Raw genomic sequence first — 11,474 nt, 5'->3', positions numbered from 1 at the left:
CAAGGGAGTAGTTTTGGCACTTGTCGCATTTTTTCACGTATGCCAGCGCGTCTTGAGACAAGGTTGGCCAATATGCACCCCTTCTCAAAGCTTCCACCCATAATGCTTTTCCACCAATATGGTTGGCGCATATTCCTTAGTGGGCTTCCTCCATAATGCTTTCTTGTTCCCATTCTGGGATACACCTCAGCAGTGGCTTTGAGAAGCCCTTCTTGTTGAGCTCTCCATTCATTACCACGTACCAATTGGCGTCTTGCTTCACTTTCTTCGCTTGCACTTCATCGTCAGGCAGCGAGCTGTGAACTTTGTACGCCAGAATGTCTGCGAACCAGGCTCTCTGCTGCCCAATGCAATTTACCTGCTCCTTTTCAGCAATGCTGCTTTCCTCTAGGACTTCGACCATCACTATCCTTGTGAGCTCTTATAGGCGTCGCTCGAAGTGCGCCTAAGTTAAAGCATGTGATGAATATGCTTGGCACTCTTAGGAAGTGGGAATTGACGTATATGATTAGGGACAAATAAAGTAGGGAGCCGCCAATAAGTTTTTAAGGAACTTGTAAACCGTTCACGGATCATTTAAGGCAACCACGAATAAGGGATAACGAAGGCAACAACGATTGACCCGTGAAGGTTACACCCCATTCATAATCCATGATATTAATAACTCCATATGGTTCGGAACCACGAAAGAAGGATCGGGGATGATGGTACGAAGTGAGTCATGGAGTCACATTCGCCCGTATTGGCCTCTACTCAATTGTTACAGTGAAAAGTGATTCATGCGATCTCAAAGGCATACAACCAAAATATTCAATTGCTCCAAACTATTATTAAGCTAAATAGGTTGAATATTAATGCAACACATAATTCTAAAAAATTAGTGATCACTTAATTAAACAACAAGATTAAAAAGGAACCTAAACCGGTTGTCCAAATTATTTTATTAGGCATGATTTTCAATTACATATTCCCTTTAAACATGCAATATGGTGATCAATAAATATAATATAATAATCATTAATATTGGAAGAAATTTAACAATAATAATGTTAGTCAAATCAAATATAAAATACCCTAATCATGATACTAGCAATAAGAAAATAAAATAAGAGTAATTAAATTAATTCATTACTTACATTCCGCGCATTCCTTTAAATTTCTACATCATGAATAAATTATTAGTAACTTCAATAAAAATATAAATTAAATTGAAAGTTAAATTTAATAAATATAGATTTGATTTGGTCCAAACTCTTAGTTATTTATACCTTTCACGCCTTGGTTTAAGGACGGAACCCCAGGTTTAGTATAGACTCCTTGGAGTGCTTAAGGAAAGAATGATGTAATTAGGAATATAGTTTTAAAGCTTAGAATATGGGAGAGAGAGAATATAATGATTTTTTGGTGTAAAAGAGAGAAAGAGAGAAGGATTTGATTATCAAGCTTGTTGATGATTGAAAAAGGGGTGATATGACCTCTATTTATAGAGAAAAAAGAAGGGTCGAAAAAACAAGATAAGATCCGAATTAAATCGGAATAAAACTCGATAGACTGCAGTTTTTGCGGTTTTGTTTTTATTATATCTTTTGATTCAGAAATTGGAATAAGATGAATAACATATAGTTGGAAAGATATTGAAGTCTACTCTCTAACCCAATTAGAATCAGGTTAAAATAATTTGTAGAAATAAAGATATGTCCGAAATAGTGATATGGTGTCAGTTTTGGATAGAGTTTGACATTTTATTCATATCTTTTCCGTTATAGCTCGGAATTGATATTATAATATATCATTAGAAAGATAATTTCAAGGGCTATCCAACCATATAAAATTTGGATAAAAAATATGAATCACGAAAATAATTTTTTTCTATCTTTGAACGTCTTTCAATTCGGATATAAATAGGATTTTCAAAAAACGGAGTTTTATTAAATTTCAAACTATTTAATCTTATCTTTTCAAAAAGGATAATTAATATCTTTTAGAAACTTATAAAAGTTTCTAATTAATCCTAATTGGTTTAGGAATTGGATTAAATCATTTGGACCTTCCACATGATCATTGGATCGTAGGTACGGTGAACTTAGGTTCGGTTTGGGCTCAGTTTAATAATTTAGCCATATCTTATTCGTTATAACTCGGATTTTGGCTTATATTATATCGTTGTAAAGCTCTTTTCAAGCCCCATCCAACTATTAAATCATTGGTACCCGATTATAGACCAAAATAAACTGGATTAAACGTTCTTATAAAAAGGACACGAAATGAATGATTTTAAAGGAAACAAAATGAATTATTTTAAAGGACACGAAATGAATTATTTTGGGTTTAAAGGCACGAAAAGAGGAAAATAAGTTATGGTTTGGAGAAATGGGCTAGGAATTGGGTTTGTTTATGAAATGGAAATATGGATTTAAGCACTCCAAAAATTAAATACTCAACCCGACCAATATTGGGGGTGAAAGGTTGTTCATCGGGTTTTGTTTTTGGGAGACATTTGTTAGATGTCTACAGAAGCCCCCACTTTGACTAATTTTGTAGAAACGTCAGTTTAGAAAACGATAGTCAAAGTAGTCGATAGGGACGGAGAATGATTTAAGACGTTCTGCGATCCTAAATCACTCTGTATACGCCGATACCTGCAAAAAATGTTAATTCCACAGATAAAAGAGTAAAGAGATAGAACTCTTATCTGACACCAGTGTATCGGTGAAAATGTGTTTGGTATTTTCCTATGCTTAAAGGAATCCACCAGATGACGTTTGTTGAAATGCTTTCCATGCTTGAGGAAAGCCGATAGATGAGTTTAGTAGCTTTCTAAGCCTGAAGAAACCTACCAGATGACACTTCCATGCTTGAGGAAAGTCGACATATAATTTTGGCGTTTTTCTATGCTTGAAGAAATCCACCGATAATGCTTTCCATGCTTGAGGAAAGCCGACAAAGGAATTTGGCGGTTGTCTATGCTTGAAGAAATCAACCGGATAATACTTTCCATGCTTGAGGAAAGTCGACAAATGATGAGATTGCAAGTCTCTGTGTATGGAGAACCTTGCGTCATGAAATGATGGTGGTTGGATTGTCCCCGAACATGGGCTGTATATGGTTTGCTTGTCCCCGAACGTGGGCTGTAAATGGTTTGCTTGTCCCCGAATGTGGGCTGTAAATGGTTCGCTTGTCCCCGAACTTGGGCTGTAGATGGTTCGCTTGTCCCCGACGTGGGCTGTAGATGGTTTGCTTGTCCAACTTGGGCTGTAAATGGTTCGCTTGTCCCCGAACGTGGGTTGTAGATGGTCAGCTTCTCCCCGGATGTGGGTTGTAGATGGTCCGCTTGTCCCTGGACGTGGGCTGTAGATGGTCCGCTTGTCCCCGGACGTGGGCTGTAGATGGTCCGCTTGTCCCAGGACGTAGGTTGTAGTTGGTTCGCTTGTCCCAGAACGTGGGTTGTAGATGAGACCTGCAAAAATTAATTTGCCAATGGACTCGTATATATTGTGATTGACTTGACCACTGACTTGACCAATTTTGTGTATGACTTGTGAGTGTGTGCGTGTATATGTGTGTGTGCAGACACAAGCAAACGAAGATGTAAAAGAAAAAAATTTCCGTCAATTTTTGTCAAGAGTGGAGGGTACCGACTTTCTATCCCCAGCGGAGTCGCTAAATTGTAGGGGTCGTTCGAAGTGCGCCTACGTGTAGACACCTAAAAATGTCTCCCCAAAACCAAACCCGATTATGAACAACCTTTCACCGCCACTATTGGTCGGGTTTAGTATTTAATCCCGAGAGTGCTTAAAAAATCGTATTGTATTAAATTCATATTTTTGAACAGTCCATGGATTATTCTTGATGTTTGGTAAAAGCATAGTTTTAATTTCAGCCCAAACTTATTAATTAATTATAGCCCAAACCTTTTTTATTTTATTGTTTTTATTTTTGGCCCAAACCTTTTATTTATTTTTATTTAATTATTTTCTTATTTTAACCTAAATAATAATAAGACAGAAAAGGCCCGAAATTATCAATCGACACTTAAAAAGCCAAAGGACATTAGGGTTAAAAATGTATTTAGACGGAAAAACGGGCTGGAATTTCCCGCGCCACGGCAGGTACCTACCGTGTCACGGGAATCCTTCCCGTCTGACGGTGGGATTTCCCGTGACACGGGAGGTCTGTCGTGACACGGGACATTCCGTGTCTTTTCCGCGTAAAACCTTAAAGCATTTTTTATCCCGTTTTCTGAAAATTTCCCGCGTCACACCAAAAATGTACCGTGTCACGGGAAAGTGTACCGTCTGACGGTGGAGCTTCCCGTGTCACGGTACAGTTTGACCGTGTCACGGTACAGTTTGACCGTGTCACGGGATACTTTTTTAGGGTTTTTATCATTTTAGGGTTCCGTGTGCTCCCTCAGCACATTTTCCCTATAAATACCCCCTCATTTCTGATGTATGGGGCACCGAGTAATTCTCTTATTTTATTTCCTCTCTTCTATGCTTTAGTCTAAACACTAGCCTACCCTTTTCACTTCAAAATTCCTTCTTCAAGCACTCAAAGGAGTCCATACTTCACTCGTGGTTCTATCCTTAAGCCAAGGCGTGAAAGGTAGAATTGTTTGAGGGTTTGGCCCCAAAATCAACTTTATTTAATTTAATTTAATTTAATTATTGTTTATTATTTCCTTAAAGTTACTAACTCTTTTATTATTTTGTAGTTGCAAACAAACATAATCAAAGTAAGGATCATGCTCCTTTTATTTTTATTATTTTTCTAACGATTTTATGTTGTTGGAATTGTGATTAAATTGGTTCTAATATTAACGTTGTTTTATTATTTTTATTGATCACCATATTACATGTTTAAAGGGAATATGTAATTGAAAATCACGCCTAATAAGATAATTTGGACAACCGGTTTAGGTTCCTTTTTAATCCTGTTGTTAATTCAAGTGATCACAATATTTTAGAATTATGTGTTGCATTAATATTCAACCAATTTAGTTAAATAATAGTTTGGAGCAAATTGAATATTTTGTTTGTATGCCTTTGAGATCACAGGAATGCTTTTCAATATAAGAATCGAGTAGAGGCCAATACGGGCGAATGTGACTCCATGACTCACTTCGTACCATCATCCCAGATCCTCCTTTCGTGGTTCCGAACCATATGGAGTTAGTAATCTCATGGATTATGAATGGGGTGTAACCTTCACGGGTCAATCGTTGTTTCCTTCGTTGTCCCTTATCCTGGTTGCCTTTTTATGATCCGTGAACGGTTTACAAGTTCCTTAAGAACTTGTTGGCGGCTCCCTACTTTATTTGTCCCTAATCGTTGTCCCTAATAGTATATATCAATCCCACTTCCTATGAGTGCCAATCATATTCACCACATGCTTTTAACGTAGGCGCACTTCGAGCGACACCTACAATTTGGCGACTCCACTGGGGAGGATTCTTAATTATTTATCGATTTGAGTGATCGGTATTTAATTAAGATGAGTTGATGAGACTTGAAAGATTCTTGAAAAAATATTCATGTGATTAATTTGGTATTTTTGCATCTGCATAGACGTTTTAACATCGCATTCAGGTCTGTCCCGTAGGAAAAATTGGATAACTTGGTTGCGCGTGAAGGAAAACAGGGCACCAGTCAGATTTTCTGACTGCCGTGTCACGGTACAGTGCACCGTCTGACGGTGCACAGTATTGTGACATGGGAATTTTTGCCGTGTCACGGCAGTCCTAAAATCAGTCCGGTGGCTTATTTTATTTCCTCACAGTCGACTTCCTTTGATTTTTCTGAAAAAACGTATGTGTTCTACATGAGTCTTAGCCCCGGGGAATTTAAGCTCTATCAACCCAAAAATGCTCATGGCAGTAAGGGTTCATCTAAGTTATTAAATCCACCCAAACCATGGAGTCGAGTTCGATTTCATCACGAACTCGCGGAGCCACCCGTTGGCATACACCCTCAAGGGAGGCTGCCTTACTAAACGCGTCCAAACTCTTAACCATGGTACCCTTTTGACACCCAAAGCTTGACCAATAGTTGAACATAGATCTTGACTCTAGGTTGCGAACTTTTTTTACATCATCGTGCCTAAATGCTATGTGGTTGTTTGGTGCTAACCTTCATATGTTTGCTCTTTTGTTTAACCCATGACCAAGGGTTTTTATTTTCACATAGTAATTATTACGGACCTAAAATCGGTTAAAATCTGGAAAAATCACAAAACTGACCTGGAACTGCGCACCGTGTCACGACATTTTTTGTCGTTCCACGGTGAACAGTGCCGTGACACGGGGCTGTCTACCGTCTGACGGTAGCACCGTGTCACGACAGTCTGCACCGTGACACGGTGCCCAGGAAAGTGTCCTGTCAGTTTATTTTTGGATTTTTGTGCAAATGTTGTGTCCAGTTTTGTGTCGTGTCTAGGTATACGGTCAAAACACCCGTCTATTACCTCACTTAATCACTGACATATCATGTTCACACACAATTTTTTTTTCTTTAAGTCGTGCACCACTTATTTTTTTTACCGTATTTTAGGGAAGTCTCGTTTTTGTGTCGTTTTTTTTTTGGAGTAAGTCGGATGGTATCCTCCCATGTATTTTTTTTTGTAAAAAAAACAAAATAATAAGTAGAATTTCAAAATTATAGATTTTTATTTTTTTTAATTTTTCAAAATAATAAAAAAAATATTTTCTTTTTTTATTTTTTTTCTTTTTAATCCGGATAGGTTAAGGTTAAGTTTGGTCATTAAAGGTGTGTTTGTTTCGATGTCACAGTACTTGGTCAAGAATCAGGGGTAGATTGTTACGGTTCGAGTCCATACCTCAACAACCGCTTATACCAAAGAGGCGTACAAGGAAACCACCTCAATCATCTCCACAAGATCCATCTCCAGTCTACTTTCAACCAATGGCCACTAAGGAAGACATCGAGAACCTCAACAGGGTAATTGAAAGATTGTCTGACATGATGCAGACACTCACCACTAGAGTCAGCATTGTTGAACATGACAATCAAAACAATGTCACTACTTCTGCAATGGACAAGATTAAGGAACAGATGAGCAAGATTTCTGAAGAGTTCACTTATGTGGAACAGCCTGTCACCTCTTCGTCCATAAGAGAAAAGCTTCCTGAGAAGTTTTCCACTGCTGACATTCCCAAATTCAAGCCTACTGATAATCTGCTTTTCCACTTGAAATCTTTTTCTGCAACTATGGCTCTTAAGGGAGTAGATGTGACACTCTTCCCTATGGTGTTCCCTCTTTCCTTAGAGCATGTCTGTCAATAGTGGTTCTATTCTTTGGAATCCAAGCATGTCGCGACCTGGGAGGATGTTGCTGAAAGCTTTATGAATCGTTACAAGTGTAACATCCAGGCCAAGACTTCTGAACGTGAACTCTCCATTCACAAACAGAAAGAGAATGAAGGCTTCACCACTTACTTAAGCAGGTGGAGGGAAACAGCTGCGCTCCTGGTGGATCCCCCCAAGGAGAAATAAATGGTTCGCTTGTTCCTTGCCAATCTGACTCATAAGTACAAGCAACACTTGAAGTTTCTGCCTCTGACTACCTTTGAAGCTGTATACGATATTTGAATCAATATCGAAGATGAACTGATGAAGTCTGTTGGTAGCAACAATAACAACAGCACTTGGAAAAACAAGAAGAACGACACTCCTTCTTCGTCTTCTAAGCCCAATAATGCTACCAATAATATCAGTATCAATGATGTGCTGGCCCTTAATGCTCCTCCCCAAAGATTTCAAAGGCAAAGGAGGGTTTACACGCCTTTGGGAATGACTTATGACGCTGCTTATGACCGTTTGCATGGTCAAGGACTGATTATGCCAATCGGACCATTTCCAGAGCCTCGACCTGAGAATAGGACCGCTAGCTACGACCGTAATGCTTATTGCAAGTTTCATCAAGGCAAGGGTCATAACACTGAGAAGTGTTGGAGGCTGAAGGATGCAATCCAAGACCTGATCGATGCTAATCAACTTCCTATCCCTCCAGGGGGCAAGAAGCCTAACATTCAAACAGGTCCTCTTTCTGATGCTTTGGCTATCATGGGAAATGAAGTCTCCTTTGATCCGTCGATACTCATTCAACATGGGAATGAACCTCTGCCGGAAGTTGTATTTATCTCAAGTACTGAAGAAGTGAATGGAATTTGGGATAGTGATGATGAAGACGTCTATCTCAAGGATATAGCCTGTTCATCTCTTGGCACCAGTGAAGATGTCTGGGGGGATATTGAGGTCAAATTTCTCACCAGAAGTGGACGGTTGCAACAACCTAATCCACCTCCACCTTCACCACAATCACATCCGATAGTTGATCCCATCGATCCTTTGAACATCGATGTGGTCAAACAACTGCAAAAGACCAAGGTGGAGATGAATGTATGGAAGCTTTTGGCCACTTCCCACGAGCATCGAAAGGCTGTGATGAATGCTCTGGTGAAGATAGGAGTTGATGATGACATGACTCCTCAAGGACTGGTCAACTTTCTCACTACTGAGTTACCAAGTACCAGCAATCTGATTTCGTTTTCTGATAAGGATCTGCCCCCGGAAGTGGACCAACATAATAAGGCCTTACACCTCACTGCGGTGTGTAGACAAATGAATGTTCCTATGAGCCTGGTTGATAATGGCTCCGCAATCAATGTGTGCCCACTCCGTACTGCAAAGAAGTTAGGCATAAAGAATGAAGAATTGACTCCCTCCACTCAAGGGATTCGCGCTTATGATAATACTCGCCGTCAAGCCGTGGGTACTATCATACTGAATATAACTACTGAGGCCATTGAACGTCGCACCAAATTTCAGGTGGTGGACATTAAGGCCTCTTTCAATCTGTTGTTAGGACGCCCTTGGCTTCATGAGCTAAAGGCGATTCCATCATCGCTGCACCAGAAAGTGAAAGCCATAGTTGGAGGGGTTCCGATTACTATTGATGCTTCTCCTATGCGCATTCAAGTTATTGATACTCCTATCGTCCATGTTGAACATGACGAAGAAGATGAAGATCTTTGGGGGTTTTCACTAGATGATGTTCTCGTGATTGAAGAGGAGGAAAAGTGCCATCTCGACTTCAATCCCTACTCAAACACCAATATCAATGCCATTCTGAAGAACCAAGGGCATTTCCCTGGAATGACCCTTGGGCTCAAGAAGAAACTGGCTGAATCTTGGGGCCATCCTGGTGCACTCAAGAAGGATACTTTTGGCTTGGGATTCAAGCCAACAAAAGAAGATCTGAAACAAGATTTATTGAAGATGAAGGCTCGCAATAATGCTCGAATCACGAAGACGGAAAAGGCCATGGATCCATATCCGTTCACCCTCAATGGCCAGTACATCAAAGAAGGGGAAGACTTCCCATGCTATGAATTCCCTGAGCCATTCGTCCATTATGGGATCCGTGAACAAGGATTCGAGGTGTTCCTCGACTGTGACTTTGTTGATGAAGACGAAGTGCTCTTCACGACCGAGAAGCCAGCTAGCCTGAACTCTGATGATAACTCCAAGCTCGTTCAAGCTGGTCCGCAATGATAACTCCGAGCTCGTTCAAGCTGTCATAGCGAACAAGGATTTTGACCCCTCCGAGTTAATCGTCCAAGCTGACAACATTTCAAGGGGATGGCGCAAGACATTGAGGATCACTACGCTGAGTGGAGAGAAGTTGGAAATAACCGCTGGCGAGGGTCCTATGTTTGATGAGTCTGAGTCGTCTGGGTCCGAGTCCGAGTCTGAGTCTAAGTCTGTAGACGAGTCCTTAGAGTCTGAGGCGACCCTCTTTCTGCAATAGAGTTCAATCCTGAGTCCCTTGTTGAGTCCTCTCTTTCTAGTCCTAATAATTCTGGTGAGGTCGCAGCCGACCTTGCCTCTCTTGATGTATTAGCCAATGAATTCAATAAAATGAGTACATTTGCTTACGATGCGTATCATTCCCCTAGCCCTGATCAATATTGCTTTGCTAATGATAAAAATGACAAAGAAATCATAAAAGCAATGGAAGAACACGAAAATAAAACAGCAGTTATTGAAGATACATAAACAGTTAACATTTCCAATGATACGACTGTTAAAGAAGTAAAAATTGGATTAACAGTAAGTCAAGATGAACGCAAAGAGCTAATTAACTTGCTTAGTGAATTTGTTGATGTATTTGCTTGGTCATACCAAGATATGCCAGGAAATGACAGGGATATAGCTCAGCATACGAAACCACTCATTCTAGGTATGAAGCCTGTCAAACAAAAGTTACGCCGTATGAAACCGAATGTGGCTCTCAAAATCAAGGAAGAAATCAGGAAGCAGTTGGCCGCAGGTTTCATCAGAGTATCCAAATATCCGGAATGGATAGAAAAAGTGGTTCCAGTTCCAAAGAAGGGTGGAAGGGTCAGAATGTGTGTTGATTACAGGGATCTCAATAAAGCAAGCCCAAAAGATAGGTTCCCTCTACCTCACATTGACATTCTAGTCGATAATACAACAAATCATGCACTCCTGTCATTCATGGATGGTTACGCCGGATATAATCAGGTAATGATGGACGAAGAAGACATGGAGAAAACCACATTCATCACGCAATGGGGTACATATTGCTATACGGTAATGCCATTCGGGTTGAAAAACACGGGTGCCACCTACCAAAGAGCAGCTACAGCATTGTTACATGACATGATGCACAAAGAGGTGGAGGTCCATGTCGATGATATGATCGTTAAGTCTAAAGATCGCCCAGGGCATATTATTGCACTTCGCAAGTTCTTTGAAAGACTCCGCAAATACAACATGAGATTAAATCCAGCAAAATGTGCATTCGGAGTCACGTCAGGCAAATTACTTGGATATGTGATCAGTTCTCGAGGGATTGAAATAGATCCTACAAAAGTAAAGGCGATCATGGCCATGCCACCACCCAAAAATGAGAAGGAAATTCGAGGTTTCATCGGAAGGTTGCAGTATAGAATTAGGTTCATATCAAAGCTCACAGCGATATGTGAACCTATATTCAAGAAGCTCAAGAAAAATGTCCCAGTCACGTGGGATAACGATTGCCAAAAGGCTTTCGACAAAATCAAAGAGTATTTGGCAAACCCACCCGTGCTAGCGCCAGCAATACCTGACTTTCCTCTTCGACTCTACCTTACGCTCACAAGAGAAACGATAAGGGCAATGCTAGCACAAGAGATCGAAAGCAAGGAGAATGCAATCTATTACTTGAGCAAGAAACTTCAAGGATATGAGACGCAATACACACCACTAAGACATTACATGCTCACTCATACAGTGCATGTCGTGTCCAAGATGGATCCTCTCAAATACTTGTTCGAAAAAGCAACACTCAACGGCAGATTATCAAGGTGGATATTCAATCTTGCTCAGTTTGACTTGAGATTTGTGCCACAAAAAGCCATCAAAGGTTCTGCAGTTTCTGACTTCTTAGCA

Source organism: Chenopodium quinoa, unplaced genomic scaffold (assembly GCF_001683475.1).
Source record: "Chenopodium quinoa cultivar QQ74 unplaced genomic scaffold, ASM168347v1, whole genome shotgun sequence".
NCBI lineage: Eukaryota > Viridiplantae > Streptophyta > Magnoliopsida > Caryophyllales > Amaranthaceae > Chenopodium > Chenopodium quinoa.
This window is presented reverse-complemented; position numbering follows the sequence as displayed.